Raw genomic sequence first — 11,076 nt, forward strand, 5'->3', positions numbered from 1 at the left:
GCATAACCGAATAAGATGAAACTAAACCATACTTATTATTCTGAAGCCTCCTTTTTAACTTAACAGAATATCAGATATATCTTTTCACATTAATATATGAGTCTTTTTTAGTCTTTCTAAGGCTCTAAAAAGCAGAGACATTACTTTACCAACAAAGGTCTGTCTAGTCAAGACTATGGTTTTTCGAGTAGTCACGTTTGGATGTGAGAGTTGGACTATAAAGAAAGCTGAGCACTGAAGAATTGATGCTTTTGAACTGTGGTGTTGGAGAAGACTCTTGAGAGTCCCTTGGACTTCAAGGAGATCCAACCAGTCCATCCTAAAGGAAATCAGTCCTGAATATTCATTGGAAGGACTGATGCTGAAGCTGAAACTCCAATACTTTGGCCAGCTGATGTGAAGAACTGACTCACTGGAAAAGACCTTGATGCTGGGAAAGATTGAAGGCAGGAGGAGAAGGGAACAACAGAGGATGAGATGGTTGGATGGCATCACTGATGTGGAGTTTGAGTAGGCTTCAGGAGTTGGTGATGGACAGAGAAGCCTGGTGTGCTGCAGTCCATGGGGTCGCAAAGAGTCAGACATGACTGAGTGACTGAATTGAACTGAAGGCTCTCCAGTTGTAATTTGTTTACCAATTCTCTTTTGATAGGCATTTGGGTTGTTTTCAATTTTCCAATATTATAGACAATGATGCATTATACATCCTTGAATATGTATCTCTGCATGTTTTTAATGTTGTGTATCATTTATCTGGAGAAGGAAATGCCAACCCACTCTAGTATTCTTGCCTGGAGCATCCCAGGGCCAACCTGGCGGGCCTTAGTCCATGGGGTTGCAAAGTGCTGGACATGACTGAGCAACTCAGCGCACATCTGAGATGTTGAAAAACCCTCCAAGCATAAATGTTTAGCATAATGTTGGAAATGCAGATGTGGATCTGAGTGATACCAGCCTGTGCGTGGATTGGAGACTTCACACTGACATGACCATTGAAATCATAGGAATCAAAGGAATATAAAGAAGGAAATTGAATAAATCTCAGAAATATGATTCTTAAGCATGTCTGCATTTAGATGGTAGGAGGAGGAAGGCAAGAAATTATTCATTCACTTGACAAATATGTGTGGACTGGTATTTTCTACAAGTTGGGAATACAACAAACATGAGTGACATAGGCCTTACCCTTGCCTTGATCTCATGGCTTAGATTCTAACGGAAAGAAGGACATGGAAAATAACAAAACAAGTCAGAAAATCTAGTGACTGAACAACAATGTTACAACTGTCAGCAAAATAACATAATGTTGTAATCATAAATCTGCCATTCCTTGTCTGTGAATTTTGCTCTGATCTCTAGCAGGTATTTATACATATTCTGTCCTTTGATGTACTTCTTGCCAAAACCCACAAGGAAATATAATTATATTAATATTTATTATAATTTAATTTCACTAATAATTATTATCATCAGTAATTATAATTTTTTATTTTAATAAAACGTGTATTAAACTTTTTCAACATGCCGAAAAAAAATCAGAAAGTCATAATAGGGTAAATAGGATAGGGTGGCAGAGGTGGGGAACTACCACAGACCAGAGATTTTAAGGCAAGTATTCTAGAGGTGACATTTAAACTAAGACTGGAGTAAGTCAGAGTTAGCCAGGAGAAGGGGCGGAGGTCAGGCATGGGGAAGTGTTTCAGGCTAAGGGAGGCTGAGAGGCATGAGAAAGCACGGCACATCCAGGTCACTGAAAGAAAAAGTCAGGTCACTGAAGGAAAAAGCTTATGTGACAGAAGAGTTGAGAGGGATGCTGATAATGGGGAGACATGAGATTGACAGGTAAGCAGGAGCTCTCTGGGCCACGTTAAAGGGGTTGGCTGTTATCTTAAGGGCAACGAGGAGTTTTAAACAGAGAGGTCATGTGACCAGAGCACCCCACTCCAGTACTCTTGCCTGGAAAATCCCATGGATGGAGGAGCCTGGTGGGCTGCAGTCCATGGGGTTGCTAAGAGTCAGACATGACTGAGCGACTTCACTTTCACTTTTCACTTTCCTGCATTGGAGAAGGAAATGGCAACCCACTCCAGTGTTCTTGCCTGGAGAATCCCAGGGACAGAGGAGCCTGGTGGGCTGCCGTCTATGAGGTCACACAGAGTCGGACACGACTGAAGTAACTTAGCAGTAGCAGTGGTCATGATGTAGACAATGTATTGAAGGTGGGATGGGGCATGAAAGTGATCAAGACTAGACTGTTAGGAATCAAGGAAGAGTGAGTCATGGTGTCAGGCATGGATTTCAGAGGTATATTGGAGGATTCAAAGGTATAATTGACAGGACTTGGTTACAGATCAGGTTTAGGAGAAGAAGGAAAATGAAGACTCAAAGATGGTGATGAACATAGATGACAAGCACCTTCTGACTTGTGTAGCTGAGACAAGAGGAGAAACTGGAGGTAGGCTAAGGATGAAAAATTCAGTTTTGGAAATACTGAGTCTGAGGTGGCATGGAATAGCCAAGCAGACCAAATGGGCAAAAGAGAGACAGAGAGCAGGGTTTTGTGTCACCAGTATCAGGATGGAATTGACACCCCTGGCAAATGTCAAATCTGCAAGAACAGGGACTTGTTTTACCCCCAGGGCTTAAATCAGTACTGATCTGACTTAGAGTGGGTGCTCAATAAATATGTGTGCAGTGGAGGAGTAGACAAGATCACTCAGGGGAAGTGAGGAAAGGATGAGGCCCAGGACGGAACCTGAGGGGGGCCACTGCCACCGCGTGGGAGGAGAGATGTTTGTTGGGTACAGAAGGGAAGCAGCCTTCAGAGCGGGCGTGGTCATGGGGAGGGCAGGGGAAGGCAAAAATGAGGAGGAAGCAGTGAGCAATGTCAGTACTGTCAAGAAGTCAAGAGAACCACGAGGAACCAAAAGCTGTGGCCACAAAGAGGTCGCTGGTAAACTTTGGTGAGGTTATTTTTACCGACACATTGGAAGCAAAAGCCATGTTTCAGAGGACTGAGGAATGATCAGAAAGGGTCTAAGGGGAGACAGTGGGAACACATAACTCAGAAGTTTGATAGTGAAGTAAGTATAAAAGGAAGTAAAAACAAGACAATTTTGAAAAACAGAAAGAAATGGTGACAACGTTTTCTTTTTTAAAAAGAATCATTGATTTTTGGCTGCATTGGGTCTTTGTTGCTGTGTGCAGAGGCTTTCTCTAGTTCTGGGAGAGCAGGGGCTACTCTTTAGTTTCGGGGTGTGGGCCTCTCATTGTTGTGGAACACAAGTGTGGGCTTCAGTAGGTGCGTTTTGGGGGCTCTAGAGCACAGGCTCAAGTAGCTGGGGCGCGCGGGCCTAGTTGGTGTGCGGCATGTGGGATCCTCTCGGATCACGGACTGAACTGGTGCTCCCTGGACTGGCGGGAAGATTCTTAACCACTCTACTACCAGGGCAGTCCAACAATGTTTTCTTGAAGGTGGGAAAGAATAGCAGCAACATTTAAGATTCAAGAACAAAAGAGGCTAATTTTTTGAGAAAGGTCCCTGAGGTGGTGTGAAGGGATGGGATTCCCTTCTAGATGGAGGATCTGCTGCAGGTCAGGAAAGAGACAAATATTCCTTTTTGATCAGACATGTGATGAATTTTCAGATTTGCAGATGGTAAGTTGGGGCTGTTTGTCTGGTGGCTTGTAATCTCTCTATGACCAAGAAACAATGATGGGAATGGTTATAAAGGAAGGAGAAGCAGCAGATCAGGGAGAGGGGAGTCACAGGAAAAGAGAGAGGTCTATGAAGGAGACAAAGAAAGCCTCCTGGACACAGTGTCCCAGAGAGGAGAAACTGAGGGCTGATGAGGCACGAGGTTTGGTCAGTTGCAGATGATGCATAACATTTGATAAAGGGTGGGCCTTCTACTACAAGGATTTAAGAAATGAACAGATATGTGAGAAAGGAAGGCAGCAGTCACATAAAACTAGAGAGAATCCTGGAAGGGGAAGGCAGGAGTGAAATGGACACTAAGGGTAATTTGAACTTGATTCAGGATTTTTAAAAATGCAGGAATGCTTGAAGACAGGGCAGAGGTCACTTCAGAAGGAAGGTTTGAAATCCTGGAGAAGGAACAGAAAAGTCAGACTGAGACGGGATCAGAAGTTTGGGAGAGAAGTTAGCTCTTAAAACGTGGAGGGATCCTTCTCTTTCGTGACAGAGGAGAAGTTGAAGAGGATTGATACACCAGCAGAGAAATATTCTAAGGTGGAAGTGAGTTGTGATTTGTGATAAGAAATATATATTTGGTCTTCCTCCAGGTTCCTGGCACAGAGTTCCTAAAACTATTTGAAGTTTTTGTGAAGAGAGCAAAAAAGTCTTTATTAGACTTTTGGAAAGCCCCTAGATAGCCTTAGGATGGGGCTTGTTGCCAGGGTAACCAATCAAGTGATTACAGAGTTGGCATTTTCAGTTGTACTCCCTGATCTCTAGGGAGTGGAGAAGGGCTGACGATTGAGTTCAGTCTCCAGTGGCCAAAGATTTAATCAAGCATGGCTTTGTAATGAAATTCCCATAACACTTCAGTAAGGATGGGGCTTGGAGAACTTCTGGGTTGGTGAACACCTGGAGAAGAGGGGAGAGTGGCTAACTCAGAGGGCACAGTCTTTGCCCAAAGCATCTCTTCCATCTGGCTGTTTCTGTTATACCCTTCTAGAATAAACTGATAATCGAGTGAGTAAAAAGTTTCTCTGAGTTCAATGAGCCACTCTAAGAAATTAATCAAACCCAAGGTGGGGGTCACTGGAACCTCCAATCTAGCTACAATAATTCATCTAATGTTCTATTTTCTCCAGTGTGAGCCAGTTGATCAGAAGCCCAGGTGATAACCTGAACAACCTTGAACCTGGGTGAAGTGGAGGGAAGGAGGCGGGCAGGGCAGTTTTGTAGAACCAAGCCATTAACCCATAGAATCTGACCCTATCTCCAGGTAGATAGTGTCAGAGGTGAATTGTAGGACACCCACCTGGTGTCACAGAGAATTTCTTTTATGGGAAAACCTTACACATGTTGGGACTGAGTACAGAATCCTTGGGGGTATGAACTCAAAATCTTGAGAAAGTTGTTATTTCTACACAGCTCATCCAGGAGGAAGGAGGACAAACTTGGTCTCCATCTTCCTCTAACGTCTACTTCACGGGCCACTAGGCCTTTGATGACCACTCTGCCCCTAGAAATCTGACCGACTGGTTGGATCAAAAACTTGGGCTAAGGATTCAATCTCTGCACTCAGCCTAACAAACTGAAGGCTGTTATTGCTCCTGCTTCAATACCCTCTTGTAGACTGAAGAGTTATAAAAGATCAGGGCTGGAAGGGACCTGCTCTGTGTGAGAGGTAAAGGAAGGAAAGATGTCATAAGGAAGAACTGGGTTTTTCTCCACATAGGAAGGAAAACACTGTAGGCTTTTCATTTTACACTTAACCTACCTCAATATATCCCAAAGTCCTAGCAGAGTTGTTGGTGTTTTTTTTTTTAAGGTAGAAATTGAAAAAAGAAATTCTAAAATATGTGAGAAAGCAAAGGATCTAGAATAATTAAAACAATTCTGAAAAAGAATGAAGATAGGGAACTCAAGCTACCTGAATTAAAAATCTATTACAAAGCTACAGTATTCAAGAGAGTAGGATATTGGGATAAGAACAGTCATATAGACCAAAGTTGAAAAGAGTAGAGAAAAAGACTTACATTAAAATGGCTAAGTTTTTTTTTTTTTTACAATGCTAAATTTGTTTACAATGTTGCCAACTCACTTTAATGGGAAAATGATAGTCTTTTAACAAATAGTTCTGGAAGAACTGGATTTCCATTTGAAAAATGAACTTGATCCTTAATTCACACCATACACAAGCATTCATTTGAGGTAGGTCATAGACCTAAATGTAAAAACTACTCTATAAATCTTCTGGAAAAGAACATGAGAAAATATCTTCACAACCTTGGAGAAGGCAAAAAAAATTTTTAAAACAGCTTACAGAAAACAATAAACATAAAAGAAAAAAAAACCTATTAGATTGCATCAAATTTTAAAATTTCTGCACCCTTAAGAAAATGAATAGGCAAAACATAGACTGGAAGAAAGTATATGCAAAACAAAAAAATGTTATTAGCAAAATATAAAACTTTCTTACAACTGAATAATAGAAAAAAAGTCATCCAATTTAAAAAACATAGCCAACACTTCACAAAAGAAGATGTACAGATGGCTGGTAAGCACATTAAAAAGTGCTTAACATCACTGCTGCTGCTGCTGCTGCTGCTGCTAAGTCGCTTCAGTTGTGTCCGACTCTGTGTGACCCCATAGACGGCAGCCCACCAGGCTCCTCTGTCGTCAGCAGGAAATGCAAATTAAAACAAATACACACCTACTGAATAGTTAAAATTAAAACTCGACAACACCAAATGTTGATGAGGATGTGGAGCAACTGGAGCACTCATATGTGATTTTGGAAAACAGCTCAGCGATTTCTCATAGTAAGACATGCACATACTCCAAGCCAGCAATTCAATTTCTAGGCATTTACCCAAGAGAAAGGAAAACATATGTCCATAGAAAGCCTCAAACAAGAATGTTCCTAGCACTGCCACTTAATTAGCTGAGTGACATTAAGCACAACTAGTCTGTGCCTCATTTTCCTCTTACATAAAGTAGGGTTAATATCAAAATTCTAAGTAACTGGAAGGGGAAACTATGATGCCAAATACACAGCCTTCCTCTGAGAAAAACAGCACAACTAGTCTCTTCTCAATGTGGCTGCCATGGCTCATGCAGCATGTATTACTGGTGGCCCAACAGCCACCAGCCACCTCTATGCTCCCCTGGAGGTAAAAGGTAACAGAAGGTCTAGAGCCCAAGCTGGAGGTTTTGACTGAGCCAGATCTGAAGTTAGATTTCTCTGGCATATAGAGTATGAGTCACCCTTCTCCTGAGACATTATGTTCCTCTAAGGAGCTGTTTCTTCTGAAGAATCTCTAGGGAAAGGAAACTTGAGCAGCACTCGCATGTGGGGTTCAGAAATGGATAAGCAAATCTGAGTGCCTTCCAGGCTTTAAAAGGGGATGCTAGGGTCCCCAAGAAAGCATTTAACATAAATTAAGAATGATCCCAGATAAACTATATCTGTCTGACTTCACAGTGGGCAAGCCTGCCTTTGGAAGGTGTGAAGTACTTGATTAGTATTCTTTGTGGTGGACTCTTGAGCTTCCCTTCAAGCCAACGATGGCAATCCCATTCCCCTTGCCAAATATCAGTTTAAGTGTAGGAATGTACCCAATTCTGCCTGATGAGACATGAAAGGAATTCTACAGGGGATCTTTGGAAAGTTTCCATGCTCCTAAGAAGCAGCCATGGGAAGAGTGTGCTTTGCTTCCTTGGGATGTTATTGTGTCTGATGAAGGCCTCTTATTACCACCTAGGGAGCCTGCTGGAGGATAAAACCAACATCTTGATGACAGCAAAACAGAGACATGAAGACAACCTGAGTCCTTTACACCTTGAGTACACCTTATACTACAGCTGGAACCCACTACTTCTAATTCTCATTAGTGATACAGTATATTTCTTTACATTTTTTTTTTCTTTACATGTTTGAATCTGAGTTTTCCTTTATTTGCAGCAAGAGAATACTATTACTTGTGGCTAGAGCATCCCAACCAACAGAGCCTGGGACTATAATTTCTCCCTTAGCTGATGGGAGCTTAGAGCTAATAAGACTGGGGTATTAAGGTGATGTAACTGGTATCTTTGCCAGGACAATGGGGTCATTCATGTTTCTATGCATGTCAGGATGTGACTCCTACTTTATAACCTAACTGAGCTAAGGATAGTATATTCCTCTGCTTTTTTTTTTTTTTTAAATCTTTAATCAAAGTAAACCTGATTCTGAACCCCCAATCCTGTTCAGTGGGCAGATTAATCTGTCACTTTGGGGGCTCAAGCCCCTGAAAGATAGTGCACAATTGGGTGTGAGTGTAGAGGTGTCCCATCCACTCATCAGCTAATAGTCTATAATGAGTGTTCTCTGATGCCTCAGGTCTCTTCTAGTTTGGTGACTTTGTTGTTTTTGAGTCACACTTGCAGCTCAGAAATCTTTGGTGATATTGGAAATTCAATGGGGCTTGTCTGGTGGCTCATATGGTAAAGAATCTGCCCACAGTGTGCAGGCGACCCCTGTTAGATCCCTGGGTTGGGAAGATCCCTGAAGAGCATGACTACCTATTCCAGTATTCTTGCTTGGCAGGCTACAGTCCATGAAGTCAAAAAGAGTTGGACACGTCTGAGCAACTCATACCTAAGGCCTCATGTGCTCTTGAGATCTGGCCCTTACCCAGGACCCTGGAATGTGTTATCATAATCAGAGTTTGTTTTTATTTGCTTATCTTTTTCCATCTTTCTGGTTTCCTGTCTCTCTTGTTTCCTTTCCTTTTCCTTCAAAGCCCTCCTTCTTCCTACTCCCAACCCCTTCTCCTTCTGTATATCTGCATCATCTCCTCAATGAGCCAGGGCTTTTACCCAGACAGGAAGATCTATTAGCTTCAAGGAGCTTTTGCTTTCTGTTCTGCAAGAATTCTTAAGACAAGAAAAAACAAAAAGCCTGATTAGCAATGCCTGCCTGAAAAGAGAAGGCAATGGAAAAAAACAGCAAGTGAATTAATATCCCAGTTTTCTTGTCACAGGTACTTCAGAGATGACGAGGGTGAACTCAGCCCAATAGGAGAGCTGACTCCATGGTGAGTGGCAGCCAGCCAGCCAATGAGAATGAGTCAAGGAGAAAGAAGGTGGGTCCTTAGAGCTGCTGCAAAAACTCACTTCATAATTTGTGAAACCTGCCTCACAGCCTGGAATTGAGAACCTGGGAAGCCAGCTGCTCCTTTCCTACCTGGGTGTTCTTAAAAATACAATTATGTAAAGTTTAAAAAGAAAAAAAAAAAGAAAAATGGTAAAAAAAATACATTCCCATTCCCATAAGCATTCTTTCCGTCTCTGCCTTGTGGTCACGCCTGGGGCTCCCTAACTTCCCTGGGGAATGGGGAGGATCAAGTGAGATAAAATTTTGGAGCTGGGAGGCACTGGTAACCAACTCAGGGCTGGAGCAACTGCTGGTCTTCCCCACCTCCTCCATGGCGGTCACCCTTCTTGTGGCCAGGAGGTCCTGTCAGCCTGTATCTGCCCCAGTCCTCCAGGCAGCATGGAGCTTCTGGACTTGTCCCAGAGGTAAACAAAAGCAGCAGCACATGCCCCTTGGGTTGAGATAGTGTTTTCCTGCCCAGAGCTGAAAGACCTTTGAGATCATTAAGGCCAACTCCCTAATGTGAGAGATAAGGGCCCTGAGAGCCCAGAGGACTTGGCTCAGGCCACATGAAGCTATAAGGACCAACACTAGGGTGCGGGCTCTTTCCTCCCAACCTTCCCTTATCAGCCTGTTCTCCCAGTCTTGATGCTGTCCCCGGATCCCCAGGTGCTGTTGAATGTTTGTCCTGCACTTACCTTCTCGTTGCCTTGAGGCCAGCACACCTCCTGCCACAGGCTCATTCTAGGCTGTTGGGTTATGGGATGATTAACCCAAGGACAAAGAGTCCTTTGTGTGTCTGCAAAGAGTAGGACATGATTGAACGACTGAACTGAACTGAATCCAAGGACAGTGAGGGCCTGTAGAGCCCACAGGCCTCATGTCTTAGGCTGGGCTCTTGCTCAGTCTGTCTCACCCTTAGAGCACTTTGGGAAGGCAACAGGACTGTGGGTTACTCAGAAGATAGCTGTGGGCATCCCCCATTTTATAGTAATTTTCTGGGCAAGCTCACTTGTGACCGTGACTTGAAAATTTCGGTCTGGAGATGACCTGCAATCAAACTATGGCACAAACAAATCTAACAAACACCATGGGGCCTAACCATGGGACAGTTCAGTTCATATCAGTCACTCCATTGTGTCTGACTCTTTGTGACCCCATGGACTGCAGCACACCAGGCTTCTCTGTCCATCACCAACTCCCAGAATTTGCTCAAACTCATGTCCATTGAGTTGGTGATGCTATCCAACCATCTCATCCTCTGTCGTCTCCTTCTCCTCCTGCCCAGGTAGCCTATAGAATACTCTGTAAGAAATGTTAGGAATTGCCTGGCAGTCCAGTGATTAGATCCCTGGTGGGGGAACTAAGATCCCATAAGATGTGTGGTATGGCCAAAAAAAAAAAAAAAAGAAACATCCATTGATGAGCTTGGGAAAAGCTTTATGTGAAATGAAAATTAAATAAGATGAGGGACTATAAAGTGCTTAGCACAATGTCTCATATGTGGTAAGCTCTCAACAAATGTTTGCTATTATTGCTGTTACGAGTATTTTAATTCTGTCACTATTTAGATAGGCTCCTTGGTACTACGGCCTGTTTCTCCTCTCTTCCTGGTCTGAGAGATCTTCTTTTAGTCTTCTTCCTAAACTTTCTACCTCCTAATCCCATCAAATAGATTTCTTATCACTTCCAGCATAGACTAAAAAATGCCAGGACCACTTCCTCCCCCAGCCATTTCCCAGCCCTCCACACAACCTGTGCTCCAGCTTGGCACATTGCCTCCTGCAAAATCTGGTTGTCAAGGTGTTGAGAGTGTTAACAGAAGTTGTGTTTGGGTGGGCGAGATTGTAGGTGGTTTTTTTTTAAAAAAAAAGTCCCTTTCTTTGCTTGTCTATTGTCTGTGTTTTTTGATTTGTTTGTCATGGGCATGTATTGAACTTGTACCAAGAAAATATTTTTAATTTTTATGCAATCTACTCACTACTTCTAGAAACCTTTCCCTGAAAGGTTCTACTGCATTCCAGCATTCTTTTTAACTTCCCGCCCCCTCAGCCTCTCTTTCTCTGTGCTCTATAATTGCATCCACTACCAAGTCACCCTATAGATGTTCTTAAAGGGATTCTGCATCCATGAGAGGGCTGTAGGTGCCTTGAATGTGAGGCTGTATCGTCTCTTCTGTAGAAATAGCTAGAATGTTTCTCAGATGATTTAAGCTGTACACCGTCTTCTGCACCCCTGAGCTTAG

General features: G+C 42.9%; 1 long non-coding RNA gene across 1 annotated transcript; it reads left to right on the forward strand.

The window, feature by feature from the left end:
* The first annotated feature begins 1,572 nt into the window (after positions 1 to 1,572).
* On the forward strand, positions 1,573 to 8,977 carry LOC133254839 (uncharacterized). The gene is made up of 2 exons (XR_009738785.1): positions 1,573 to 2,455; positions 8,719 to 8,977. It is a non-coding gene; the product is annotated as an uncharacterized LOC133254839 (long non-coding RNA).
* The last annotated feature ends 2,099 nt before the right edge of the window (positions 8,978 to 11,076 follow it).

This window comes from Bos javanicus, chromosome 10 (genome assembly GCF_032452875.1).
Source record: "Bos javanicus breed banteng chromosome 10, ARS-OSU_banteng_1.0, whole genome shotgun sequence".
NCBI classification, from domain to species: domain Eukaryota; kingdom Metazoa; phylum Chordata; class Mammalia; order Artiodactyla; family Bovidae; genus Bos; species Bos javanicus.